Source organism: Lepus europaeus, chromosome 2 (genome assembly GCF_033115175.1).
Source record: "Lepus europaeus isolate LE1 chromosome 2, mLepTim1.pri, whole genome shotgun sequence".
In the NCBI taxonomy this organism is placed as follows: domain Eukaryota; kingdom Metazoa; phylum Chordata; class Mammalia; order Lagomorpha; family Leporidae; genus Lepus; species Lepus europaeus.
In genome coordinates this window covers 163,728,365-163,740,729 of record NC_084828.1, presented here as the reverse complement: position 1 = coordinate 163,740,729, position 12,365 = coordinate 163,728,365, and the positions used below count along the sequence as shown (strand labels likewise).

The window sequence follows — 12,365 nt, the reverse complement described above, 5'->3', positions numbered from 1 at the left end:
TTATGTGCTAATGGATGCATTTTATAAAGCAAATCTGTTTATCATTCAAAATTACTAATCTCTGTTTTCTCCATCCAAGAAACAAATGTTTCTTCCATTTACTCAGTTTCCATGTGAGAATAAAAGCTTTTATCTTTTTCCTTTCACAAAGGCAGGTTCGAAATTCTGTGAAAAGCAAAATGGTCTCTAAACCTGAGGTATAATACAAGAGCTTGCTGTTTAGAGGGTTGTGTCCTGTACCTCAGTTCTGTACGTGTGCTCAACAGTGTAACATGTGAATCCGGTTAAAGTGCTCAGATTTCGGATGTGTAAGCCATTGATGTCATTCAAAAATGTTCGTATTAAATCACTTAGTGTTTTAAATTTATTTATGTAGATCACATCATTGTTACAGTATGCAGTGCAAATATGTGAATTGTCTTTTGGTTTATTCCACAGTTATTTATTTTTTAGAAAGTAAATATAAGGAATTGAAGAACACTTAAATTTATAGTGTTCAAATTGCAAAATTTGGGAATTTTAATGTAAAGTCCGTTTTGTGACTTAAAGAAGTGAAATAAGTGTTGATTATACCAAGTAGTTGGAAATGGAATCATCTAAACGTTTTTAAAATTTAATTAGCACATATTAGCTTCTACATTTAACTTAATTGTTATACCCCAATTTTGTTTGTTTTTGTTTTTAATCAGATTTTTGCACATTGATTGGTTTTTGTGTTGTGGCTTTTCTTTTTTTTAATTATTCAGGGGTTTGGTTCTTGGTTTTGTTTTTTTGTGTGGGGGGAGATTGTTTTCCAGTGTTTACTGTGTTTAAATAAATAAAATTGAATTTTGTTGTTCATTTATATAATATTTGATACCTTGGTGTAATTTCACAGTAGAATTCCAATTTTTATGACTTTTATAATATTTTCTTTTATAATAAAATCCAAAGCAAATTAAACATTTAAATTGTAAAACTGATATGTTTCATTTATATGAAGTTAAAAGTCTCTACCAAGTCTATAATGTGAATGATCCTGCCTTTCAAATTTGTTTTATAATTGTTAAAACTATTTTTTGGAGATGTTATTGAAGTTGAAAGAGCAATAAAAGTCTACTTAATTAGTTGTTGGCTTTGTCTTTCTTATCTTCCTCAGCTGGAGATTGGGGTAGGGAAGGAAGGGAATATGAGTGATTTCCCCTTCCTGCCTCCTAAAATTCATGAGCGTTAGTAGGAGAGAGTCAGAAAAGAGAAAACAGTAAGAGAAGATGAGATGAAACTGTTTCAGAATCACTGTTGGTAGTTAAAAATATGGAAGTTGATCATTTTTTTCTCTATTTTAAGACTCACACATTCCGAAATTTTGTGTCATGTTATAATTTGCAAGATAATACTCTCTCACAGACTCAAGACTTGTCCTTTGTTGGTAATGGCTCATTTTGTTATGAATATTTTTCCTTATGGATGTCCAGTGGCAGATCTTGGTCTGTGTGTAGCACTCCTGTGTTTTCTGCACTGAAAAGCTAGTGACATCTCACTGAATGTGATGAACTTTGCATCTGAATTGTGAAAAGGTGCTTATTCTTTTTGGAAATTGCATTTGAAAATCTTGTTTATTCTAGGAAAAACTATGTCACTTCGTAATAGCTGTGTAGGACCTTAGCTTTGATGTTGCACAGTAAGGCATATGTGGTCTTGAGCATCGGTCTTCCTGTGATTTACCTTTACGTTATTACCTCTGTGCTTTTACTGAATGATTTATTGTTTAGAAACCTTCCTTTCTGCTTCTCTGTGTTCTTTCAAAACCCAATCTGGGGTCTCCATTTACTTCAAATGGTAGCCTTCTGCTTTCAGTCTACAACATCATTTTCTCGCCTCTTAAAGAGTGTTTATCTGTGTTTAAATATTCTTAACCTGCACCACTTGTTTAGAGGAACTTTACAAATTTGGGGAAGTGGATTTGTGTTCTTACTGAGTCCGTTCTAAATACCTGTTTCAGTGCCTATAAAACTAACATCTATTTTTTTTTTATGCTGTAGTTAGTGGACATTATAGGTTTTGTTTTTTGCTGCTAGGATTTATGTATTTACTTGAAAGGCAGAATGACAGAGAGGGAAAGGCAGAGCATTATGTTCCATCCACTGGTTCACTCCCGAAACACCTGCAAAAGCGAGGATTGGGCAAGACCGCAGCCAGGAGCCTAGAACTCCAACCAGGTCTCAAGTGAGTGGCAGGAACCCAAGCAGTTGGGACCTCATCTGCTCCCTGCCAGGAATGCTAGTGTCCCAAGCAGTGACTTAACCTGCTGTACCACAGTGCCCGCCCCTATATTATTACTTTTGAAAGACAGGATATACAGTAGCTATTCATTCATTTCAGGATAGTAAATGGGTATTAGCAAACCAAAAAGGGGGTGTAAGGTCTTACCAGGTTTCAGCCCTAGTACGTGAGCTATCAGCTTGGTGTAAGCATGGCCCAGCTGGCGTCTTTATCACGTAACAGCACAATATGGACTCAGCATTGGAGATGACAGTGCATCTCTTCTAGAGCCAGTGTGTTTCATGCCTCTTGCATCTTCTAGGCAACTTTCAATCACATCTAGGGATATCATTAAGACTGTTTTCTGAAGAGTAGAGCAGGTGAGAAAAATTTTTAACTTTTATTTAGTAAATATAAATTTCCAAAGTACAGATTTTGGACTACAGTGGCTCCCCCCCCCCATAACTTCCCTCCCACCCGCAACCCTCCCCTCTCGCGCTCCCTCTCCCATTCCATTCACATCAAGATTCATTTTCAATTATCTTTATATATAGATGATCAATTTAGCATATATTAAGTAAAGATTTCAACAGTTTGCACCCACACAGAAACACAAAGTGAAAAATACTGTTTGAGTACTAGTTAATAGCATTCACAATGTACAACACATTAAGGACGGAGATCCTACATGAGGAGTAAGTGCACAGTGACTCCTATTGTTGACTTAACAAATTGACACTTGTTTATGGCGTCAGTAATCACCCTAGGCTCTTGTCATGAGTTGCCAAGGCTATGCAAGCCTTTTGAGTTCACTGACTCCGATCTTATTTAGACAAGGTCATAGTCAAAGTGGAAGTTCTCTCTTCCCCATTGAAGTCTTTCTATATGAACTGCTTAACATTTAGAATGTATGTGTAGAATACTTCACTTTTGCCACTCATCATCAATCTTCCTTGCCCTTGGCACCTTATTTGTTGATTGGTCCCATTAACCCTGCTGGTTTTATGTTCTTTGAGGCTTAATTCTGCTAGATCTTCCTGAGTTTGGCTCTCACCTTTCTTCATTTCCAAAGCAGGGCATTACTTTTTACATTTAACGCAAGGGGGAAAAAGCTTTTAATTTTTAACACAAATGCAAATCAAACTATTGTTATCCCATTAGGAATATTTACTCAAAGCTGAGAAATCACTAGGGAAGGGTTCACTGTCTTAAGTTTTTTGGTAGATTTAAGTACCATTGTTGTTGGCATTAACAGGCATTTAGAGTTAATATAGAATTGAGTAGGGCCCTATTGAAGAAATTTTCTTGCTGAAGGCTATGAAATCACACTGTAGGTTCAACCTGCCCCATCTTTAACTAGCCTGTCAAATTGGGCTGTTTAGGAAACTTTGTGACATATTTTTTTTTTCAACTCTAAAGTAGGATGGAAAATAATGTCTATCACATGATGATGTGAACGGTAAGTGAAGTAATATGAGGAAAGAGTTTGGAACAGTGCCCAGCACATAATTGAGCACTGAATAATTTTTTTTTCTTTTTCTTTTCTTTTTTTTTTTTTTTAAGTTCCAGGTGTCAAATATCTTGGGCTTTACTAGTGTAATCCAATGATTTTTTTTTTTATTGTTAAAAAAAAAAAGCTTAAGAGTCTCACAAGAGCTGAAGTAAGTTGCCCTAGGCTCCAGCGAGTGATGGGTGTAAGATACGGGTCTCTTTGACCGCGGGGTATTCTCATATTGTGTTCCATAATAGAATGTTCCTATGCTATATGGAAGATACTTGGCTTGTGGCATTTCTTTTCAGATTGAAAGAGAAAGGGAATTGAATTGATGCTTATGACACAGAGGTTCTTGAAACTGAACATCCTAGGGTATAGTTGCTCTTTCTCACCTACTGTATTTACAGGTGCGAAAAACGGGGCATCAGTAGGGAGCTCTGGGGCCGGGTGAGGGCTGCCCCACAGCCTGAAGCACCACCTGCCTCTCCCGCTCACAGCTTTGGAGCTGGGCCTAGCGCGTTCTCTGGTTGCTACAGCAACCCTGGCAGCGTCCCCCGTCGCTATGGCGCTCTGCACTGCGCAGTAAGGCTGCTCCCGATTGGCTAAGGTGCCCCGGCGAGGCGGAGAAAGCCGCGTCCGCATTGGCTCAGCCAGCGCCGGTTGATGGCCTGAAAGGATTTGATTGAAAAACCAACGGTGCCGCCGGCCGCTGCGGACCGGGAGTGGGCTGAGGAGAGGGCGAGGCGGGCCGAGGCTGGACGGGAGCCCCGGGGGCGCGGCAGCGAGGATGAGGAGGACGATTCGGAGATCGGTCTGAGGAGGGAGCGTCCCTCCGGCGCGGTGAGTGAGGCGGGAGCTGGGACTGCACCTGCCGGCGCGCCGAGCAGGCCGCGTCTCCGGGGAGCAGCCCCGCGCTCCGGGAACCGGGCGGCAGGGGCAGTCACGGGTGGCTGAGGCAGCAGCGGGCTCTGTCGGACCCACGCGCGAGGTGCCACGGCGCTGCCGGCCGGAGGAAGGCGTTCGTCTGGCCGGCCTGAGCCCGACGCCTCTGGAGCCGCTGTCTTCATCTCCGTCCTGGGCTTCGCTACACGACGCTGAGCTACCGCTTCCCCCGCTCGGCCCTCAGGTACCATCTCCCCGCTGACTGGAAAGCCTGCAGCCCCGGCTCGGGCTCCGCGCCCGGGGCCGGACCCCGCATCCTCTCGCCAGGTCACGCTTCCCTTGTACAGCCCCACACGCCGCCTTGCCCTGGCCCCACCGGACTTCCTGCCCTTGAATTCTCTGCCTTGGTACGGTCACCGGCTCAGTTGCCCACAACCACATCCTGAGCAACATCCTTGGGACCACCCCTCCCTCCTATCTCCATCGGTTATTAAGACCGGATCATTTTAATAGACAATCACCATCTCCATTCACAGTGTCTTACTGTTTGTCTTGGCTTAACTCACCAGTCTGGCTTTCCTGGTGCTAATCTGATCCTATCTAGTCCATTTTCCTTGCCATTGTTAGAGTGAAAAAGCATATAAGGATATTTTCCCTCCCCTGCTTAAAATCTTGCAAAAATCCCCCATTTCCCTATTACAAGCCTTAGTCCTCCTAACAGCAGTTCTGTTCGGGCTGTTCTCAAGAGTATGCCACATTTTCTCTTGTGTGTGATTATTTTGACCATTGTATTCCCAGCATCTTGCCCAGTACCCAGCATATGGCAGGTGTTCAACAAATACTTGCTAATGAATGAATCTCTAAAAAAGGAAGTTACTGAGTTTTTTTTGTAAGATCCATATTCGTTCCCAAAAAGTTAGAAGTAACTTCTAGCCAATGAAACTTTTGGATATAATAAAAGCTGAATGTTCAGTTTGCTAGTTTTATTTGTTAGTTGGAAATATATTTCAGTTCACAGTCTATATTTCATGCCAAAGTCATTACGATGCTAGCAGTTGTTATGTGCTAGAATAAAATTATACAAATTGGGACAGGACAACACAACTGACAAGAGCCAAGCTTTGGAGTCATATATCAGTGGGTTGGAATCCCTAAGCGGGCCCTGTGACATAGTAGGCTAGGCCTTCACCTGCAGTGTCAGCATCCCATATGGGCATCAGTTCGTGCCTTGGCTGCTCCTCTTCCAATCCAACTCTCTGCTTATGGCCTGGGAAAGCAGTGGAAAATGGCCCAAATGCTTATGCCCCTGTCACTCATGTGGAGACCTGGAGGAAGATCCTGGTTCCTGGCTTCTGATCAGCTCAGCTCTGGCTCTTGTAGCCATTTGGTGAGTCAATCAGCAGATGGAAGACCTTTCAGTCTGTCTATCCCTCTCTCTGTCCATAACTCCACTTCTCAAATCAATAAATTAAAATCTTAAAAAAATGAAAAGAAATGTTTTCTCCAGGCTTTTAGTTCTGTGGCCCATGACAGCTTCTTAACCCGTGCAATGAACTGATAGTACCATCTACTTCATGGGACTGTTGTAAAGTTTATATATGCATATACAGTACCAAGTGTATGGTGGTTAGCATAGAGGACATTTTCACATCTTTAAAAACAATAACTGATGGTTGGAGGTGTGACATTTCATAATTAGTTTTTTGTTTTGATTTTGTTTTTAAAGATTTATTTATTTGAAAAGCAGAGATAGAGAAGGAGAGACAGAGAGAGACAGAGGCAGAAAGAGATCTCCCAGCCACTGTGCATTTCCCAAATGGCTGCAGCTGCCTTGGCTGGGCTAGGCCAAAGCCAGGAGCTTCCTCAAGGTCTCCCACGTGGGTGATAGGGGCCTAAGCATTTGGACCATCTTCCACTGCTTTCTCAGGTGCACTAGCAGGGAGCTGAATCGAAAGTAGAGCAGCCGGGACCTGAACTGGTACCCATATGGGATGCCAACACTGCAGGTGAAGACTTAATCTTCTACCCCACAGTGCTGACTCATCATCAGTTTGCCAAAAAAAAAAAAAAAAAAAGCCACTCTTTGATTCATTTAAGTGCAATTTCTAGTATAGCATCATGTCATTATACTATTTGATCATGAACATTTGTTTATGGCAATAGTTCTGATGAGAGATTCATTCATCCAATGAGTATGTACTGACTATCTGATAGGTCCAGAATTCCATGGCAGGTCATGGTGAACCAAAAAGAAATGCAATCCATAAAATCTTCAGGATATGAAAGAACGGTCTGGAATGTTACTCTGCCTGTCCCAGCCAGCCAGGTTTGGAGGCTGAAGGTGGAGTGAGAGTTGAGCTCTGAGCAGGCAGAAAAGAGCTTATTGAGCACCTGGGCACTCAGCAGTGACCAAAACAAAAGCTCTGTTCTGGAACAGTTCTCGAGGGCAGTGGAGCAGAATCTGTAGAAGAGAGATGCTGGAACCAGATTGCTTGAGTCCAAATCTTAGCTCCCCCACTGCTAAACACAGACTCTCTTTCAAATTACTTCACCTTTTTTTTTTTTCTTTTTTTGACAGGCAGAGTGGACTGAGAGAGAGAGATAGAAAGGTCTTCCTTTTTGCCGTTGGTTCACCCTCCAATGGCCGCCGCGGTTGGCGCGCTGTGGCCGGCGCACCGCGCTGATCCGATGGCAGGAGCCAGGTGCTTCTCCTGGTCTCCCATGGGGTGCAGGGCCCAAGCACTTGGGCCATCCTCCACTGCACTCTCTGGCCACAGCAGAGAGCTGGCCTGGAAGAGGGGCAACCGGGACAGGATCAGTGCCCCGACCGGGACTAGAACCCGCTGTGCCGGCACCGCAAGGCGGAGGATTAGCCTATTGAGCCGCGGCGCCGGCCCAAATTACTTCACCTTTTTGCATCTCAGTTTCCTCAACCGTCAAACAGGGTGGTTGTGGACAGCACAGGAATTAATTTGGACAAATTTCTTAGAATAGTAGTGGGTACACAGGAAATGCTATGAATATGTGTTAGTTATTTGTATTATGTTCTACTTGTGGTAGAGTGATAAGACACAAGAAAAAAGTGAACAGGATGTGGGAATAGACAGCGTTACCTTGAGGACAGGGTATAAGATTTGAATTTGAGAATGAGTCTTACATTTTCAAAGATTGACTCTTCCAGAGGAAAGAATGCTTTAAGCATATGCGTACTCATGCATGTGCCTGACATGTATCATGATAAACAGCATGGATGTGAGCACTAAATAAAATGCCATTTCCCATTTGGTAAAATATTTACTCATACTTATCTGTAAGTCAGACTTCCACTTATTTCAGCTCAATTTTGCAATTATAATAAAGATCATGAAATCAAGAGCTTATTAAGTATTATGCACAAATAGTTTGGACATGCGTTCTGGCTTCAAAGCCGTCAGCAGAGCCAGCATGACAAAATAATAATCAAGTGGCCATATTTAGGAAAGAGACTATAAAAAATCTCTCCTATAGAATGTAAAAACTCTGTAACTCTGCCTTTCAAGCAAATAAATAATTTTTTAAAGATGTATTTATTTTAGTTGAGTTACACAGAAAGAAGGAGAGAGAGAGAGAGAGAGAGAGAGAGAGAGAGAGAGAGAGGTCTTCCATCCTCTGGTTCACTCCCCAACTGGCTGCAATAGCTGGAGCTGTGCTGATTTGAAGCCAGGAGCCAGGAGCTTCTTCCGGGTTTCCCACGTGGGTGCAGGGGCCCAAACACTTGGGCCATCTTCTGCTTTCCCAGGCCATAGCAGAGAGCTGGATGGGAAGTGGAGCAGCCGGGACTCGAACTGGCACCCATATGGGATGCCGGCACTGCAGGCAGCAGCTTTACCTGCTATGCCACAGCACCAGCCCCATAAATAAATCTTAAAAAAGAAAAGAAAAGATGTATTTGAAAGAGTTACAGAGAGAGGTAGAGACAGAAGTAGAGAAAGAGAGGGAGAGGTCTTCCATCTGCTGGTTCACTCCTCAAATGTCTACAATTGGCTGGAGCTGAGCTGACCCAAAGCCAGGAGCCAGGAGCTTCTTCTGGGTCTTCCATGTGGGTGGCAGGGACCCAAGCACTTGGGCCATCTTCCACTGCTTTCCCAGGCGAATTAGCAGGGAGCTGGATTGGAAGTGGAGCCTATGGGATGCTGGTGCTGCAAGACGGGGCGTTAACCTGCTGCACCACAGCACTGGCCCCAGCCATCAATAATTCTAAAGGGGTTTTACTTTGTTCTTTTAAAATATTTATTTAAAAGGAAGAGTGAGAGAGAGAGAGAGAGAGAGACAGAGGTATCTTCTGTCTGCTTATTAACTTCTGAAATGCCTACAACAGCTTTGTTTGGGCCAGGCCAAACCAGGAGCCAAGGATTCCATCCAGGTCTCCCACATAGGTGGCAGGAACCCAAGTACTAGAACTCAAATACTGTTTCCCAGTTGCATTAGCAGGAAGCTAGTTTAGAAGCAGAGTAACTGGGACTCAAACTGGCACTCCAAAATGGGATGCTGACATTTCAAGCTGTGACTTTAATCATTGTACCACAAATCTACCCTGTTTTGCTCTTCTATTTAGAACTGACTTCCATGCTGTCATAAGAATGTTATTTCTAATTTTTAAATTAAATTTATTTGAGAGACAGAGATACATACTTACATATATACATGCATAACATGCCCCTATCTCTCCAGATACTCACAACAAACTGAACCAGGCCAGGCTGAAGAAAAGAGCCCAGAACCGAATCCAATTCTCCCACTTGGATTGTGGGAACCCATACTACTTGAGCCGTACCCTACTTCTGACTAGGGTCTGTAGTAACAGGAACCTGGAGGCAGAAGCCAGGCTGGAGGTTGAACCCAGACACTATGATATGGGATGCAGACATCCTAAGCAGAGAGATCCAGGGACATTCCTGAGATCACTCAGTGGACAAACCTTGGGTGCTCTTTCTGATTGTATCCCTGTAGTGTAACCAGAATTCACTTCCCCAAACTTGTAAATTCACCTCAATGGAGACTATGCCACTTATATAATGTCCATGTCCATGCTACACTCGACATAATGTGAATACTGTAGGAGATCTCATTGTCCTGTTCATGTATACTTGAGGCAGTCCATATGGAGCACAAACGTATTATACCATTTTCTTTGTGACTCCCTTGTATTGATAGAGATTTTTGTCAGGCAAACATTCTACAATCACTGGACACTGATCATCTGGTACAATTTTGTCATTTGCAGAAAATATATATATATATATAATATATGTATTCATTGTATTTATTCTCCATATCTAAATAATGATATTCCAGTTATACTTGTAGTTTTACAATCATATTTTGTTTTCTGATGTGTTCATTAAATTCATTAAGCAATCATTTATTGAATACATGTAATGTAAACTAGAAAAGTATGTGATGGATACTGGGGATGAGCAAAATGTCTATCATCCTTATGCCTGAGGAATTCACAGTAAGGAGATGGACATTTACATTTGATGAATTATTGCCTGAATCTGCAGGCAATATTATGAGCTGCAATGCAGTGCTTGTCAGGGCCGTGAGCCCATCAAAGAACTCAACTCCAAGAATGGATCCTTGAGTTGAGACACAAGGGACGAGGGACAATCCTTTCAGGCCTTTCTGTACCAGGAGTAAAAGCCCTGGAGCACCTAGGAAAAGCAGCTCTGAGACAGGGATTCAGGGAAAGTGGGCATGAGAGCTGGTTAGAGGTCAGGGAGATCAGTCATATTCCACACCTCATAGGCCTTGGAAAAGACTTTTTTTTTCTCAAAGTAGGAAGCTCATAAAGGTTTAATTGGTCACATTTGTACCATAAATGGCGAGATCGTCCCTCCCTCCCTCCCTTCCTCCCTTTTTTCCTTCTTTCCTTCCCTTTCATAGTTGTTGGTGGGAGGAGGGGAGACATTGGAAGTTGGGTGACCATTAGGAAGCGGTTGTGATAGTTTTGGCGAGCAGTTGATGTGATCTTGGACCAGGGTGTTGGAAGTGAGGATGGAGAAAAATGAACAGACAAGAACCTTATTTAGTAGAGAAATAGTCAGGACTTGGTGTCCGAATGTCTGGAAGAGGAACATGTCATTTTTCTGAGGCCCGTGCCAAAAGGATCTGTTCTATTTGAGGATGCCATCCCTGAGGCTATGTTGTTATTTTCCTTGCCTAATATAATCACCTCTGGTCTTCCTGTCATTTGAAATCCATAAATGCTCTAACATTACCTCAGGTAAATTCTTCGTTATCTAAAACTGTTAGCCAAAAATTAATAAAATAAACTGGATGATCCACATATAGATTATTTAAAGCTCAGAGGATGCCATTGCTTCCAAACTCCTTAGCTGTTAGGAGCTCCACACGCTGACTTCAGCCTTGAAGGCTGGCAGCATTCACGAATCCAACACTCAGCTGCCTGCAGACCCTTCAGCTGCAACTCAACTCATTTATGCACCATCTTCGCAAACTGCTTTCAGCGTCTTTCTCCATCCCACCGTTTGCTCTTCTGGAAGGTTGTGTAGCCCCTACTCCCACCCTATCCTTCTCTACCTCCTGCAAGTCCCCAGTTAACAAAGCCTCTGAAGCTTGTCAATGGCTAATTTATAATTTCATTTGGAAATTAATTTTTCCGTGTTTTTCTTTGTCATTTCTAGTGGTTTTATTTGACCCATTGTATTGGACTGAACCATAACAAGGTTTTCTTTTTTAGGAAAAAAGCAGCAGTTTTGTATAGTTTAATATACATATTTATGATTTTTCATACACAGTGAGTTGTGGATAGAGGTTTTTGTAGTGCTAAGTAGTGTCTTGTGCACAGTAAGGGCATAGCAAACAATAAAATGTGTTTAAAATGAAATGTTATTAGCTCAATTTATTTTATGGTTCAGACAATACTTATGCTTTTTTCAGTACCACAAAAAATTATGAACACCAATTTGTTTATTCAGCATTCTTTACCTGTAGAAATAAGTACTTTAGGGATTTGAGTTGAACCAACTTTGTGACTTAGGATGGTAAACTATTTTTGGGAAGACATTTTTGACCATGTGTTAACCAATCCTGTGTCCTTAGTACCTGTCATATACTAGAAACTCGAGATGTTTCGTGGAGGAATGAATGAAGGTCATTGTTACCTTTCTCACAAGAAATGGGGAATAGAATGTAATCTTATTATGCTTAGGGTCAATGAGAAGAAATTTAATGTGCTACTTTAGTTATTTTCCTTGACTGGTTAATATAAATTCTTCTTTCACATCATCTGGCCCTTTTGCCCCTTTTCTCTATCCCTACTTAATATATGTGGAGCTCTATCCCTATTTAACATAGACACATTATAAACTGTGGCTAGAGCTGACCTGGGTTAGTAGCCATACTAGGCACAAGCACACCCTATCAAAAATGCATTATGTAATGCTAGTTGAGATGACCAGTGGAATCGACATTCACATGTAGAGGTACTCACCTTTGTAACAAAATGTAGGAGTTCAAAGGGGAATGAATCATGAAAATGAGGTTATAGTGCAGTGTGTTGTTACAGACCCTAATGAATTTTGAAGCTGCAGTTTTAGGTCAGTTTGGTTTAGTGTTATCCAAAGGAAAATAAAAGCCCATAATCAGGGAGTGTCTGTCATCATGACAGATAGTTAACTACTTGGAAGAATGAGTGGGAGAGGGCCAGAATACTGTTAGATAAACTTTTGATTTTTTGATTGCA

At 42.0% G+C, this 12,365-nt stretch overlaps 1 protein-coding gene across 3 annotated transcripts in view; it reads left to right on the top strand.

Annotated features, from left to right (window-relative positions):
- Window positions 1–4,479: 4,479 nt before the first annotated feature.
- NEK10 (NIMA related kinase 10) overlaps window positions 4,480–12,365 on the top strand; it is a 368,558-nt gene continuing 360,672 nt past the window's right edge. For all 3 annotated transcript variants that reach the window (XM_062179356.1, XM_062179349.1, XM_062179342.1), the window contains exon 1: window positions 4,480–4,576. The gene's annotated coding sequence lies outside the window, so the exon portion shown is untranslated. The remainder of the gene's footprint in view (window positions 4,577–12,365) is intronic.